We start from the raw sequence: 17,610 nt of genomic DNA, 5'->3' as shown, positions 1-17,610 counted from the left end.
AAGCGTGCCTTTCTACTTCATTATGCAGGTGATAGAGTTTGTGACATCTTTGACACACTGAAAGACACTGGTGGTGCCAAAGATTATGACACTGCCAAAGCCAAACTAACAGAGCATTTCAAACCAAGGCAAAATACTGCAATGGAAATTATGCATTTCAGGAGAGCAAAACAACTCTCTAATGAAACTGTGGATCAATACCACACACGTCTGCAGGGTTTAGCAGCCCATTGTGAGTTTGCTGATGTTGACAAAGAAATCAAACAGCAAATAATTGAAACATGCACATCTACACGTCTCCGTCGAAGAGCTCTAGAACTTGTTGATGATGAAAGTTCTCTTACCAAGATACTGGATATTGCTCGTCGAATGGAAGATGCTGCACGTGATGCTCGTGTCATGGAGTGCAGTGCTAATAACGGTTCTGCCACTGTTACTAACAGTGATGAGGTACGTAAGGTTCAGGGAGGACACCGTGATCAAAGAAGATATCATGCCAAACCTAACAGTAAATTTAACCGAGAACCACGTCACAACTGGGGTCAAGAAACAAGGCTCAAGCAGTCACAACGACCCACATCAGAGGGTGTCAACAATAAATGTTACAATTGTGGAGGAGACTACCCACACCAAGATAATGTTTGTCCTGCTCAAGGTAAGAAGTGCTATGAGTGTGGAAAACTAGGTCATTTTGGTGCTATGTGTCGTTCCGCACTAAAGAAACCACAGTCAATGAATAAAAGCACTGTACGAGGATCAGGTCATAGGGGTCGAGGTGGTAAACACAATATTGCACCTCATATCCAGAATGTTAATAATATACAAGACAACATTTCATTACAACCAGTCTCAGATGACAGTGAATGTGATTATACTTATGGAGTACAAGCAATAACAGAATGGAATGATCTTCCAAACAACCCAGAGACATGTGTATACATTGCTGGTATTTGTCTCAAAGTTCTCATTGACACTGGATCAAACATTGATACCATTGCTGAGTGCCACTATGAAAAATTTAAAAAACAGTTCCCAAGCTTGAAAACTATAATGGCAAAGCCACTGCCTATGCTTCAAAGGTAGCCTTGCCAGTGATTGGAACTTTCACTGCAGAGATCAAGTCAAAGAATGCAATGCTCATTACTACATTCCATGTTGTTAGGAATGCAAAGGAGTCTTTACTCAGTTACAAGACTTCAACCAAATTGGGGCTACTTCAGCTTTCTAATGCTGTAGCAGTGGAATCTGCAAACAATGTTGATGGTATTGTTGCTGAATTTTCTGATCGATTTAAATCCATAGGTTGTTATACTGATAGCAAAGTACATCTGCATATCAACCCAGATGTAATTCCAGTTGCCCAACCACATCGCCGACAACCATTCCATACTCGCAAGAAAGTCGATGCTGAACTGGATAGGCTGATAGAACTAGATATCATTGAACCAGTAACAGGCCCAACACCATGGGTAAGCCCAATTGTCACTCCACCAAAGCCGAAGAATCCAGATGAGATACGCATTTGTGTGGACATGCGTGTTCCCAACAAGGCAATAATGCGTGAACGCCATCCTACACCCACTGTAGATGATATGATTTACCGCTTGAATGGTGCAACTGTATTCAGCAAGTTAGATTTAAACAAGGGCTATCATCAGCTTGAACTTGATGATGAGAGTCGCTTCATCACAACGTTTACGACACATCGAGGTCTGTATAGGTACAAGCGCCTGAGTTTTGGTATTAACAGTGCTGCCGAGGTATTCCAGCACATCATCAGCCAGGTATTGCAAGATATACCTAATGCTGACAACATGTCTGATGACATCATTGTTTATGGCCGTACCCAAGCTGAACACGACAAAGCTCTTCGTGCAACATTGCAACGCTTACGAGAAAAGAATTTGACGCTAAGCCGAGCAAAGTGTGAGTTCAATCAACATAAAATTGAATTCTTTGGACATGTACTTAGTGACAAAGGTCTGTCTCCAGATCCTAAGAAAGTTGCAGATATCAAGAATGCTGCACCTCCTTCAACGTCCACTGAAGTACATAGTTTTCTGGGAATGGCAAACTACTGTTCTCGTTTCATTCCAGATTTCGCTACCATTACAAAGCCTCTACGTGAGCTCCTGAAGAAAAATGCATCATGGTACTGGAGCGATATCGAGCAAAATGCATTTGATGCTGTGAAAGATGCACTGGTAGAGAATGCGACTGCTGCATACTTTGATCCATCAATGGACACTGAGTTAACGGTGGATGCTAGTCCTGTTGGTTTAGGTGCTGTTTTAGCCCAACACAAACCTGGTCAACCAGATTCCAGAGTAGTAATTGCCTACGCCAGCCGTTCTCTCACAGATGTTGAGCAACGATACAGTCAGACAGAGAAGGAAGCTCTTGCTCTTGTATGGGCTGTGAACACTTCAATGTGTATCTGCTTGGTGCACCCTTCACCACGATAGTCACTGACCACAAACCGTTGGAGACCATCTTCAATAATCCAAAGTCCAAACCACCAGCTCGCATTGAGAGATGGGCTCTTCGTCTGCAACCATACAACTTTACGGTGAAATACAAGCCGGGTGCAGGCAATCCCGCTGATTACATCAGTCGACATCCTGCCAACAGTTTCACCATCACCAAGCATCAGCAAGTTGCCGAGGAATATGTACACTCTGTAACCTGTGATGCAGTCCCTAAGGCTCTTACTCTTGATGAAATCCGTACTGCAACCCTAGAGGACCCAACTCTGCAAGCAACAGTGGATGCATTGACTAAGAAAAAGTTTCCACGCGTCCCACCCTCAGGAGTTGACCAAGATGCATTCAAAGCACTGAACGCATCCAGACAGAATTAAGTGTTACGCAACAACGCGACACTGTGCTGCGAGGTACTCGTATCGTGATTCCAGCTGTTCTCCAGCAACGTGCTCTGAAGCTTGCACATCAAGGACACCAAGGTCTTGTTAGGACGAAACAGCTGCTACGAGAAAAGGTGTGGTTTCCTGGCATTGATCGTCAAGCAAAGGATATGCATGATGCCTGTTTCCCTTGCCAAGCTGCAGTGGATACTTCAAGACCAACACCTCTACAACCTTCACCACTACCTGCTGCACCATGGACGGAAGTATCGATGGACTTCTGCGGACCGCTACCAACTGGAGAGTACTTGATGGTAGTCATTGATGATCACTCACGTTATCCAGAAGTAGAAATCATCACTTCCACGTCTGCAAAGGCCGTCATCATGAAACTCGACAAGATCTTTTCAAACTTTGGCATTCCTGAAGTTGTTAAGACAGACAATGGACCGCCATTCAATGGACAAGACTTCGTCAACTTTTATGAGCATATTGGATTCAAACACCGCCGTGTGATGCCACTACATCCTCAAGCAAATGGAGAAGTTGAGAGATTCATGCAACCTCTCATGAAAGCTGTACGCTGTGCTCATGCCGAAGGACGATCCTGGAAACAAGCTATGTATGCTTTTCTCAGGAACTACCGTGCAACACCACATGGAACACTGGGCAAGTCGCCTGGCGAACTTTTATTTGGACGTCCTATGAGAATCGCACTACCCGTCATGCCAGCCGAGGTAACGGATAAACGTCTCGCTCAGAAGGATGCACTAGCCAAGGGCAAAATGAAAATTGCTCATGATCAACGTGCAAAGGAACAGTTCATAAAGGTTGGTGACACTGTTCTCGTTAAAAAGAAAAAAGAGGGAAAGTTAGATATATGCCGTATGATACAAAACCATATAAAGTGATTAGTGTAAAAGGAACTATGGTAACAGCTAGTAATAGAGATCATAGTATAACACGTAATATGGCTTATTTCAAAGTGATTCCAACTAGTGTAGAAAATGATGAAGTGCAAAGTCGTGCAAAAGAAAAAGAAAAAATAGTTATAACCCGACAAACAATTCATCAAGGGATGTTATTGCATTTAAGGACTCTCGTCCTAAACGTCATGTTAAACGCCCTACACGATTTGATGATTAATTGTGTTCCTATGTAATGAAAAGTATTTACTTATTATGCTAAACTAAATTTAATATTGTTTGAATAATGCAGATATCTCATTCAATATTTTGTAACTTTGTAGTACAGTTTCTTTCATGTTTGTTTAACATTGCATATGTATTTTTAACATTGAAATCCTTTGTGGAAAAGATTAAGTTGTTTAAATTCTTTGTGTGCTTAATTAATGTTAAATGTATGCAGTATCTCTTGATATGGTAATAACTTACTTTGTGTCAATAACTTTGCTTTGTGCTACAAGCATGGTAGACATCCTGTATTCATTCTTTTTAAAGAAAAGGAGGGATGTCATGTTCACAGAAAATGGTACCATCCGTTTTCTATGTGCGGCGGCTGAGACGCCAGAAGGAGGAGGTAAACAATAGAGCGTACAGGACGCCCGCCAAGCTTGGTAGCTACTAGTCATGTAATCATATTAAGTATTAAAGTCAGTAACCAAGTCATGACTTTACATCAACCCTACAACCAAGACTTCCTCAGAAACACACAAACACCACAGGTACCATCGAGCAAAAAGTCTTAGTCGACATGAACTTGAAACCGGCCATATACTGCAGGTATGTTGACGACATTTTTACACAGGTACCTGATGTCAGACATCTGCAGGAGCTGAAGGAGGCATTTGAGCAGAGTTCCGTGCTGCGTTTCACTTACGAGATGGAAAAGGATGGGAAGCTGCCCTTTCTAGATGTAACAGTCATGGAAAAGAGCGGAGGTTTCCACACTGCAGTCTACACTAAGGAAACGAACATAGGAATGTGCCTAAATGCCAACAGCGACTGCCCAGACAGGTACAAGAGGAGTGTTGTTAACGCATATGTCGACCGTGCTCTAAACCACAGCTCAGAATGGAAGCAAGTCGACGAAGAACTCTGTAGGGTAAGGCAGGTCCTAGTCAACAACGGCTTCTCCAATGGTTTCGTCGAAGACATCATAAGAAGGAAAGTGAAACGCCATGCAACCTCTGAAGAGACAACTAACACAACACCTATACCCCCTATTAGACTATTTTACAGGAACTTCTTTTCCACAGCTCATAAAACAGAGGAAAGGGTCCTGAAAGATATTGTTAATAGAAACGTTATCCCTACAGACAAAATCAGAGGATACAACTGACGATTTACTATAAAACCAGAAAAACGGCCAGCCTACTCATGAGAAACTCTCCAGACACAAAGCAGAACGCTTTAAAGAGACCAACGTCGTCTATGCCTTCAAATGCCCACTTGGGGACTGTAAACTCCAAAAAAAACAGTATATAGGCAAGACAACAACATCTCTTTCTAGGCGTTTAACGATGCATAAACAACAGGGCTCCATTAAGGAACATATAATCTCTTCCCACAACCAAACCATCGCCAGAGAAATCCTAGTAAACAACACAGAAATCATCGATAGATACAGCGATAGCAGGCGGCTTGACGTTTGCGAGGCACTACACATTAAGAAGTCAACACCAGCAATCAACAGCCAATTAATGCACAACTATATTCTACCCACCTCAAGACTCCGCTCCAATATAGCATCAAAAAATATGGACCAATAGGCTTTCTACAATCACTTCCATTTCAATACCCATTGTTTCGTGTTCTGTCTTGTGTTGATGATATTAATACCCTATTAATGCCACCTCTTGTTCTGTCTTGTGTTGATGAAATTAATACCCTATTAATGCCACCTCACCCCATCCACCTCACTCAAATGTAGATATAAACAAAATCGGAGATGCGTAAGTTCTATTCAGTTGTGTATTTGTAAACTAAAGTCTTTGAAAATGTAATAAGTTTTACGAAACGCGCTCGTGTCGCGTCAGACTAGAAATAAAAATGAATTTTGGAGAATTGATTTTTGAATTACCTCCAACAGTGAAAAGGAATGTACGAAAGATTGAGAAAATTCGTGTTAGAATTATTAATCTTACTTTTTCGGTCATATTTAATAATATATATATATATATATATATATATATATATATATATATATATATATATATATATATATATATATATATATATATATATATATGGCTCACCTGCTCAGGTGTTGCACACGGTCTTAGTCTCAATTCACACTACTACCGGTCTATGCAATCCTACGTAGTTAATGGCTATCAACTGAAAGTATTTTAAAACTAAAAAAAGCAAAATTCCTTTGTTAACAACACACATCGACTATTCCATTGAGAATTACTAAGGGGAAAATTAGACACCTGCTGAATGGAGCGCTAATGTGGGGGTGAAAGAGTGGTGGAGCTGTGGCCACTCAGCAATAATGAGAGACAAGACCGATCTGTCATTCATCGTTAGATTGTTCCTCTGAATAAGCTTAATTGAGATGTGTAGATTCATTAAAACTCAGGTTACTTTGAAAAAAAACTTGTCCTAACTATTGGTGTGTTTGAGGAGAAATGTAGACAGACAGACTATGGGGATAGGGAGAACGCCAGATTTTCTGCGTTACGTTACATTGACTCTGTTACAAGAACTGAAAAAACAGCTACACAGTACTAATTATTATTGGTGTAGGATGTAGAGGCTATGGGGGATTGTCTAGACACGCATACATTTTCAAATTATATTTATTTGGGCAGCAGAGAGCTTATTTTCCCGCGTTATATTACATTGACTGTGTTACAAGAACTGAAAAAACAGTCACTCAGCAATAGAAAAGTGTTTGCATGATGGTTTGGTCGTACCTCACCAACATTGAGTCGGTTTATACTTACAGTAAATGTTAATATTAGTTATATATTAATAATTAGTTATATATTTATATAATGAAATTTAACTAATTATTAATTTGTTGTATTATTATTCTAATAATAATTTTAATAATAATAATTGTTGGTATTTCTAATTATTACTCTTCCTTCTTCTTGGTCCTGAAGGAAGCCGGCCTCGGGTGAAAGAGGGCTGTGACGATCTCTGTCTGGAACCCGTAGGTGCGGGACCAAGACATCCACCGCCTGGGCTCGTGCGGCCCAGGCTCTGCTTCAGGACGCTGGGGTCGTTTTTGCGCTCGATGGAGGGGTTCTTCTCCGGCCTCGACCATGGTGGCTTCCGGGTTTAGAGTTCCTGTGCCTTCTTTTACAAACTTCGAGGTTAACTCTTGAGCTGGAGCCCCTAGGGCAGTTTGATGTTGCCTTCAACCTCGTTCTGACAATTCCTGCGACGGCGCTGGAATCAATTGTATTGGCGTTTGCCTTACTATTGGAGACTTTCGGCGCCGTAGAGAGGGGGAACCTGCTGCTTGTGTGTCAGCTTCTCCACCATATCAACCTACCCTGACTTTGCGCCATAGAGAGGCCATTTCAGACCGACAACCAGAGCGCAATTCCATAGTCTCCTGAGACTGATGGCTGCCTAACAAATGTAAAGCTTATATCGAGGTCTGCCCAAGGGTCGAATTTCTGACCCTCCCAAAGATGTAACCTCACTACAAGCTTACTAATTCCCAGATACCTATTTACTGCATGGTGAACAGCGGCATTAGGGGGAGCCCTAGGGGGCCTCGTAGCCTGGTGGAGAGGGGGCCTCGTAGCCTGGTGGATAGGGGGCCTCGTAGTCTGGTGGATAGCGCGCAGGACTCGTAATTCTGTGGCGCGGGTTCGATTCCCGCACGAGGCAGAAACAAATGGGCAAAGTTTCTTTCACCCTGAATGCCCCTGTTACCTAGCAGTAAATAGGTACCTGGGAGTTAGTCAGCTGTCACGGGCTGCTTCCTGGTGTGTGTGTGTGTGTGTGTGTGGGGTGTGAAAAAAAAGTAGTTAGTGTAGTTAGTAAACAGTTGATTGACAGTTGAGAGACGGGCCGAAAGAGCAAAGCTCAACCCCCGCAAACACAACTAGGTGAATACAACTAGGTGAATACAAGAAACGCACCAAACCAATTCTGTCCCGCACGGGATACGAATCCGGAATTCTCGATTGGGGGTCAAGAACAAACCCGACTATACTATCGGTAACCAATACAAAGGGATTAGCAGCAAGACTTTTCTCAGAGCTAAGTGAAGTAACAAACAGTGAGAGGCTGAGTGAACTTCCACTCCCCCCCCCCCTCCCCATCCCATATCCTTATCCAGACCCTTTCCAAGTGCTATATAGTCGTAATGGCTTGGCGCTTTCCTCCTGCTAATTCCCTCCCTCCCTATGTTGTATGGGAGGCGGCCAATGAAGATCTGATTATGTACACAATATTAATGGGAAAAGATAGTTTAGATAAAGAGGTAATGTCCAAACCCCTCAGGCAAGACCAAAGGGAAGGGACCGGAGACTAAGACGAGGCTCAGAGACGTCAGGTCAAAGGTCTCTGGCGTATCAGTCATAAGACAAACATGTTACAGGAGGAACTAGTTCACTCAAATACAATACCACCTTCAGATGGAAATACGACAAGAAACATGAGTAAGGAATATAAATGCTTCAGATGGGAGACAGCAAAGAGGAGAAAGGAAGATTTTGTGCATCTCTGTAAACACATTTATGTGAGTACGTTCAGATGAGCACATTTACGTGAATGTTTGCATATATCGGTAAACACATATGAGGGAGAACATGTTGTCGGCATGGAGGGAAGTATAATAAACGTTACGTGATTAAGTTAAGACGTTTGACCTGATTAACTTTCACAATACATGAGGGTTTGAGAGCATATCTTATTTTCTCCTTTACGAGAACATATCAAGACTTGGAATCAGGAGCCAGATTCACGAAGCAGTTAGGCAAGTACTTATGAACGTATACATCTTTCCTCAATCTTTGACGGCTTTGGTTACATTTATTAAACAGTTTACAAGCATGAAAATCAACAACTGTTGTTATTGTTATAAACAGCCTCATGGTGCTTCGGAGCTCAGGAACTGTTTAATAATTGTAAAAAAAACCGTCAAAGATTGAGAAAAGATGTATAGGTTCGTAAGTGCTTGAGTAACTGCTTTGTGAATCTACCCCCTCTGGTTTCCATTGTCGGCGGCCGGAAGCCTGCCAGACTTATCCAGGTCCTCCAAACTAACGACTGATCTTCCCAAGGATGTAAGCCACACCTGGCGGCAAATTCATAGGTAACCATTTACGGCTAGGTGAACAGAGGCAACAGGTGTAAAGATGCGTGTCCAAAAGTCTCGCAATCGTTTGTAATGGAACTCATTTTCCAGTCGGATGTAAGCATGGTGACGATAGATTTTATAATAGACACGATAGATGCTCCGCTCCAATAGTCACAATAGATGTGATAGAACTGTCACGAAAGATGTTTTAATTGTCACAAAAAAATGTTTTATTGTTCACGATAGAAGTTGCAAGGGTCACGATGAATGTTACAATTGTCAAAATAGATAGAATAGATGGTTTATTGGTCACGATAGCTGCTTCAATAGTTACAATAGTTGTTAAAATGGTCACGATAGATGTGTCAACGGTCACGATAAGTGTTACAATGGCCACGATAGATGTTATAATGGCCACTATAGATGTTATAATGGCCACTATATATGTTACAATGGTAGCGATAGATAATCTTATAATAGATTTGTCTCGACTGATGCATGATATATAATGAATAGTTACTTTAGTGAATAGTTACTCTAATGAATAGTTACTGTGAATAGTTACATTGAATAGTTACTGTGAATAGTTACAGTGAATAGTTACTGTGAATAGTTTCTGCGAAAAGTTACTTTAATGAATAGATACTGTGAAAAGTTACTTTAATGAATAGTTACTGTGAATAGTTATTTTAATGAATAGTTACTTTAATGAATAGTTACTTTGAATAGGTACTTTAATAAAGAGTTACTTTACCTTGCCTCAGGAGTCTGCTGAAGGCTCACCAGCAACACTGACCCCACCACGGCCGAAGAAGAGTTGGTTGCCAAAAACTTCTTAATTCGTATTGAATCGTGAAAAATAATTATGGTAACGTCCAACTCGGAGTTGAAGTTTCCGTTACGGAAAAACTGGATTTGGTCTTGACTTTGTTGAAATGAAACAATGTTTCCAACCTGGAAGGCCAGTGTGACCTGGACAGAGAGAAGAGACTCAAGGGCGTCTTCCGCTGCAGAGGACCCGTCGTGGAGGACCATGCAGGAACGAGCGTCGTGGAAGGTGGATGTGAGAAGCCTGAGGAGTAGTGCTGGTGTCTGGAGAGCGGAGGTCTGGGAGGTGAGTGACGTGCTCCTCCAGACTAGGGAGCCTGGTGGCGCCTCTGGTGCAACAGGGACGACGACCACACAACCAACAGAGACTCTGCATATTGGCTCTAGAATACCTGCCAATGAAACGTCTTAGAATATTATTTTGAACAAGAAATTTTTGTTTAGCACTTTGTCTTTGTCTTTTGAACAGCATTGTCTTTGAATTTTGTGTTTGCTTTTAATGAATCGTATTTGTCAAACATTATAAAAATATATTGCTCAGAAGAACTGCCAAAAAAGAACAAAAAATACATGTAAGAATTGTAACCGACAGCCTCAACCCGCCCGTCACCACCCACAGCCTCGTCCCACCCGTCACCACCCACAGCCTCGTCCCACCCGTCACCACCCACAGCCTCGTCCCACCCGTCACCACCCACAGCCTCAACCCACCCGTCACCACCCACAGCCTCAACCCACCCGTCACCACCCACAGCCTCAACCTACCCGTCACCACCCACAGCCTCGTCCCACCCGTCACCACCCACAGCCTCGTCCCACCCGTCACCACCCACAGCCTCAACCCACCCGTCAACACCCACAGCCTCAACCCACCCGTCAACACCCACAGCCTCAACCCACCCGTCAACACCCACAGCCTCAACCCACCCGTCAACACCCACAGCCTCAACCCACCCGTCAACACCCACAGCCTCAACCCACCCGTCAACACCCACAGCCTCGTCCCACCCGTCACCACCCACAGCCTCGTCCCACCCGTCACCACCCACAGCCTCGTCCCACCCGTCACCACCCACAGCCTCGTCCCACCCGTCACCACCCACAGCCTCAACCCACCCGTCAACACCCACAGCCTCAACCCACCCGTCAACACCCACAGCCTCAACCCACCCGTCAACACCCACAGCCTCAACCCACCCGTCAACACCCACAGCCTCAACCCACCCGTCACCACCCACAGCCTCGTCCCACCCGTCACCACCCACAGCCTCAACCCACCCGTCACCACCCACAGCCTCGTCCCACCCGTCACCACCCACAGCCTCGTCCCACCCGTCACCACCCTAGCCTCGTTCCACCCGTCACCACCCACAGCCTCGTCCCACCCGTCACCACCCACAGCCTCGTCCCACCCGTCACCACCCACAGCCTCGTCCCACCCGTCACCACCCACAGCCTCGTCCCACCCGTCACCACCCACAGCCTCAACCCACCCGTCACCACCCACAGCCTCGTCCCACCCATCACCACCCACAGCCTCAACCCACCCGTCACCACCCACAGCCTCGTCCCACCCGTCACCACCCACAGCCTCGTCCCACCCGTCACCACCCACAGCCTCAACCCACCCGTCACCACCCACAGCCTCAACCCACCCATCACCACCCACAGCCTCAACCCACCCGTCACCACCCACAGCCTCAACCCACCCGTCACCACCCACAGCCTCGTCCCACCCGTCACCACCCACAGCCTCAACCCACCCGTCACCACCCACAGCCTCGTCCCACCCGTCACCACCCACAGCCTCGTCCCACCCGTCACCACCCACAGCCTCGTCCCACCCGTCACCACCCACAGCCTCAACCCACCCGTCACCACCCACAGCCTCCAACCCACCCGTCACCACCCACAGCCTGGTCCCACCCGTCACCACCCACAGCCTCGTCCCACCCGTCACCACCCCAGCCTCGTTCCACCCGTCACCACCCACAGCCTCAACCCACCCGTCACCACCCACAGCCTCGTTCCACCCGTCACCACCCACAGCCTCAACCCACCCGTCACCACCCACAGCCTCAACCCACCCGTCAAAACCCACAGCCTCAACCCACCCGTCACCACCCACAGCCTCGTCCCACCCGTCACCACCCACAGCCTCGTCCCACCCATCACCACCCCAGCCTCGTTCCCCCCGTCACCACCCACAGCCTCAACCCACCCGTCACCACCCACAGCCTCGTCCCACCCGTCACCACCCACAGCCTCAACCCACCCGTCACCACCCACAGCCTCGTCCCACCCGTCAACACCCACAGCCTCAACCCACCCGTCAACACCCACAGCCTCAACCCACCCGTCACCACCCACAGCCTCAACCCACCCGTCACCACCCACAGCCTCGTCCCACCCGTCACCACCCACAGCCTCGTCCCACCCGTCACCACCCACAGCCTCAACCCACCCGTCACCACCCACAGCCTCAACCCACCCGTCACCACCCACAGCCTTAACCCACCCGTCACCACCCACAGCCTCAACCCACCCGTCACCACCCACAGCCTCGTCCCACCCATCAACACCCACAGTCTCAACCCACCCATCAACACCCACAGCCTCAACCCACCAGTCAACACCCACAGCCTCAACCCACCCGTCAACACCCACAGCCTCAACCCACCCGTCAACACCCACAGCCCCAACCCACCCGTCAACACCCACAGCCTCAACCCACCCGTCACCACCCACAGCCTCAACCCACCCGTCACCACCCACAGCCTCAACCCACCCGTCACCACCCACAGCCTCAACCCACCCGTCACCACCCACAGCCTCGTCATACACATCACCACCCACAGCCTCGTCCCACCCGTCACCACCCACAGCCTCAACCCACCTGTCACCACCCACAGCCTCAACCCACCTGTCACCACCCACAGCCTCAACCCACCTGTCACCACCCACAGCCTCGTCCCACCCGTCACCACCCACAGCCTCGTCCCACCCGTCACCACCCACAGCCTCAACCCAATTGGTAATTGGTTCCATAAATCAACAACCCTGTTACTGAACCAGTATTTACCCAAGTCTTTCCTAAATCTAAACTTATCCAATTTATACCCATTGTTTGTGTTCTGTCTTGTGTTGATACTTTTAATACCCTATTAATATCCCCTTTGTTATGTCCATTCACCCACTTGTAAACCTCTATCATGTCACCCCTAACTCTTCGCCTTTCCAGTGAATGCAACTTAAACTTTGTTAATCTTTCTTCATATGAAAGATTTCTAATTTGGGGAATTAACTTAGTCATCCTACGCTGGACACGTTCAAGTGAATTTATATCCATTCTATAATATGGCGACCAAAACTGAACTGCATAATCTAAATGGGGCCTAACTAGAGCAAGATATAGCTTGAGAACCACACTAGGTGTCTTGTTACTAACGCTGCGATTAATAAATCCAAGTGTCCGATTTGCCTTATTACGAACATTTATGCATTGATCCTTTTGTTTTGAATTCTTACTAATCATAACTCCCAGATCCCTTTCGCAATTCGACTTCGCAATCTCAACATCATCTAGCTCGTATCTTGTAACCCTATCATCATTACCTAACCTCAGAACTTTACATTTATCAGCATTAAACTGCATCTGCCAATTCTTCGACCATTTCAAAACCCTATCTAGATCAACTTGAAGTGATAGTGAGTCCTCCTCGGAATTAATTTCCTTACCGATTTTCGTATCATCGGCAAATTTGCAAATGTTGCTACTCAAACCAGAATCTAAATCATTTATATATATTATAAACAACAGAGGTCCCAGGACAGAGCCCTGAGGCACCCCACTTACAACATTTTCTCACTCTGACTTGACTCCATTTATACTAACTCTCTGTTTCCTTTGGTATAGCCATGCCCGAATCCAGCTTAATATTGCACCCCCAATATCATGAGACTCTATCTTTTTAATCAGTCTTTCATGTGGCACTGTATCAAAAGCTTTGCTAAAGTCAAGGTACACAACATCGCAATCCTTACCACTATCAACTGCTTCAACAATGCTACAATAAAAAGATAACAAATTTGTTAAACATGAACGGCCATTTATAAAACCATGTTGCGACTCAATTATTAATTTATGTTTTTCAAGATGATAACAAATTTTATTTGCTATTATAGATTCGAGTAACTTTCCCACAATAGACGTTAGGCTAATTGGTCGATAGTTAGACGCAAGTGATCTATCTCCTTTCTTAAAAACTGGTATCACATTAGCAACTTTCCAAAACTCTGGCACTCTGCCTGACTCTATTGATTTATTAAATATGATTGACAGTGGGTCACAAAGCTCCTCTTTGCATTCTTTAAGCACCCTGGCAAACACTTCATCCGGCCCTGGGGATTTGTTTGGTTTTAGTTTTACTATTTGTTTAAGAACATCCTCCCTGGTAACTGCTAAACTAGTCAACCTGTCCTCGTCCCCACTCACATAGACTTGTTCGGCTGAAGGCATATCGTTAAGTTCCTCTTTAGTAAATACAGATACAAAATATTTATTAAAAATACTACTCATCTCTTCATCACTATCTGTTATTTGACCTGTCTCAGTTTTTAATGAACCTATCCTTTCCCTAGTCTTAGTACGATATAACTGAAAAAACCCTTTAGGATTTGTCTTTGCTTGCCCTGCTATGCGAACTTCATAGTTTCTTTTTGCTTCCCTTATCTCTTTTTTAACATTTCTAACCAGTTGTACGAATTCCTGTTCTAAAGTGACCTCCCCATTCTTAATCCTTTTGTACCAAGGTCTCTTTTTACCTATAAGGTTCTTCAAATTCTTTGTTATCCACTTTGGGTCATTAGTATTCGATCTATTCAATTTGTATGGAACACTACGTTCCTGTGCTTTGTTTAGAATATTCTTAAATAAGTTATATATTGAATCCACATCGAAATCCCCATTTACGTCACCTATCGCTGGGTTCATGTCTCGCTCCAAGACCGGCCCCCACCCCATACCCAAGACTTTCCAATCAATTTGACCCAAAAAAATTCTTAGGCTATTAAAATCAGCTTTTCGAAAATCTTGCACTTTAACAGAATTTTCTCCTACAGGTCTATTCCATTCTATGCTAAATCTGATTTCTTTGTGATCACTGTTCCCTAGCTCACTCCCTATTTCGATGTCATTAATTTGTGTTTCCCTGTTAGTTAACACTAAATCTAAAATATTATTTTCCCGTGTTGGTTCCTTAATGTGTTGCGTAAGAAAGCAATCGTCAATTAATTCTAGAAAATCTTCTGCTTCACTATTCCCTGTTTTGTTCAACCAGTTTATTCCACTAAAATAAAAGTCACCCATGACATAAATACTGTTAGATCTAGATGCCCTAGATATTTCATCCCATAGATGCTTTGCTTCCATTCTGTCTAAATTTGGTGGCCTATATATAACTCCTATTATAATATTATTTGCTTTTTCGTATAATTCTATCCAAATAGTTTCTGTGTGTGGCTCAGTTTTGATTCCCCCTTTGAGAGTACATTTAAAATTGTACCTAACATATATGGCTACTCCCCCTCCTCGTCTAATATACCTATCTGTGTGAAATAGTTTAAATCCATTTATTTGATATTCAGCTAATAGTTCTCTATTTTCTACATTCATCCACGTTTCGGTAAGTGCAATAATATCTATTTTCTCTGTGCAGACAAGAGCATTTAATTCGTTAATTTTATTTCTTAGACTTCTACTGTTAGTGTAATATACTCTAAGTGAATTGTTATTTTGAAGCCCTTCTCTTTCCCTTATCATTTTGCCAATTCCTTTCTCCCACAAACACATACTTTTATTACCTCCTTCCTCCAAATCAATTCCCATACCTCCATCTACTAACAGTTTAAACCCAAACAAACACCTCTATCCACTTCTTCCAACGAGTTCGCAACAGCAACAACCCCAGCTCTCGATAGATGCACCCTATCACGAGCATACATTTAATTTCTTCCATAGAAGTGTTCCCAGATGTCTATGAAAGATATTGCATTTGATTTGCAATATCTTTCCAGCCGGCAATTGACACCAATTGCCCTCGACATCCATTCATTTCCCACTCCCTTTCTTGGAAGAATGCCACATATGATCGGGATTCCTCCCTTGCTCCTAACTAATTCAATGGCTGTCCTGAATCTCTGTATTAGTTCCTCACTCCTAACTCGTCCAACATCATTACCCCCTGCACTAATGCAAATAATGGGTTTGTTCCCATTTCCTGTCATAATATCATTCATGTTTCCAACAATATCACCAATTCCAGCTCCCGGATAGCAAACCCTTAATCTGTTCCCCCAACCCGTTCTCACACAAGACAGCACATATATGACTTAATGCTTAAAGTCAATATGTTGAATATGAATTAGTAAATATGTGATATATTCCCAGTTACTTTTTTTCCAAAGCCCAAACTCTTCCTCATGTACCAATTTACGTCTCACAGTACCCGTCCGTCAACCTAGATAGCAGAATAGTCGTGATTGGTTCAATTATAAGAAAAATTGTACTTTTCAGGTCCCACATGGGTTGTGAAATTTACCTACTATTGTCCATGCTCTTAGAATATTATAGATCAGCTACTTCCTATTGAAGGCTCGTAGTTTTGTTTTGAGAAATATTAGTTGTTCTTAGTAAATTATAATAAGCACTAAAAATGATTACATAAAATAACAGTCCTTCACCAATCAATATTATATACCATAGTTTGTGCTTTACAAATCTTAAAAGGATGTTTTGTAGGAACGCTAACAGAAAACGATGGTTCATTGGAATGTCTATGGGGTAAACTACTGTAAACAGGATGGTATTGTGTCTACTATACCAACTACAGGATCGGTATATTGTCCACTACCGCCTGTTAGGTGAGTAACGGGTGCAGTACCACCCACAGGATGGGTATGAGGGTCACATCCACCCAGAGGATGAGTATGGGGATCACATCCACCCACAGGAAGGGTATGGGGTCCAATACCACCCACAGGATGAGTATGGCGTCCACTACAACCCACAGGATGGGTATGGGGCTCCAACCACCCATAGAATAGGTATGGGGCTCCAACCACCCATAAAATGGGTATGGGGTCCAATAACACCCACTGGATATGTATGGCGTCCATTGTCGAGCTCGCAAACCGCAGCATTCATCTCAGAACCATGCCTATTTCACGCAGATTCCTTAATAAACGTAAGAGTTTTATATGTCACAAGAAAGATAGAAATATAAGCTTTATTCTAAATACCTTACCATGGGTATATTTAAATTTAAAGCGAAGATACGTGTACTTTTATAATAGCAGAGCTCCGACCCCGGACAGATCGATCGACCGAGCAACTCTCTCTCAGAACAATGTTTATTTCACGTGAATTCGTTAATAAACATATATGTTTTATATGTCTCAAGAAAGACAGACATATAAGCTTCACTTTAAACACTTTACCATAGACATACTTAAAGTTCTAATGAAGATACATGTATTTTAAAAATTACGGAGCTCCCACCCCGTACAGACTGAACGACAGAGCAACTCTCTCTCAGATCAATGTTTATTTCACGTAAATTCGTTAATAAACACAAATGTTTTATAAGTCTTAAGCAAGATAGAAATAAGAGCTTCATTTTAAATACATCACA

This window comes from Procambarus clarkii, chromosome 56 (assembly GCF_040958095.1).
Source record: "Procambarus clarkii isolate CNS0578487 chromosome 56, FALCON_Pclarkii_2.0, whole genome shotgun sequence".
Taxonomy (NCBI): domain Eukaryota; kingdom Metazoa; phylum Arthropoda; class Malacostraca; order Decapoda; family Cambaridae; genus Procambarus; species Procambarus clarkii.
Note: the sequence above shows the minus strand (reverse complement) of the source record.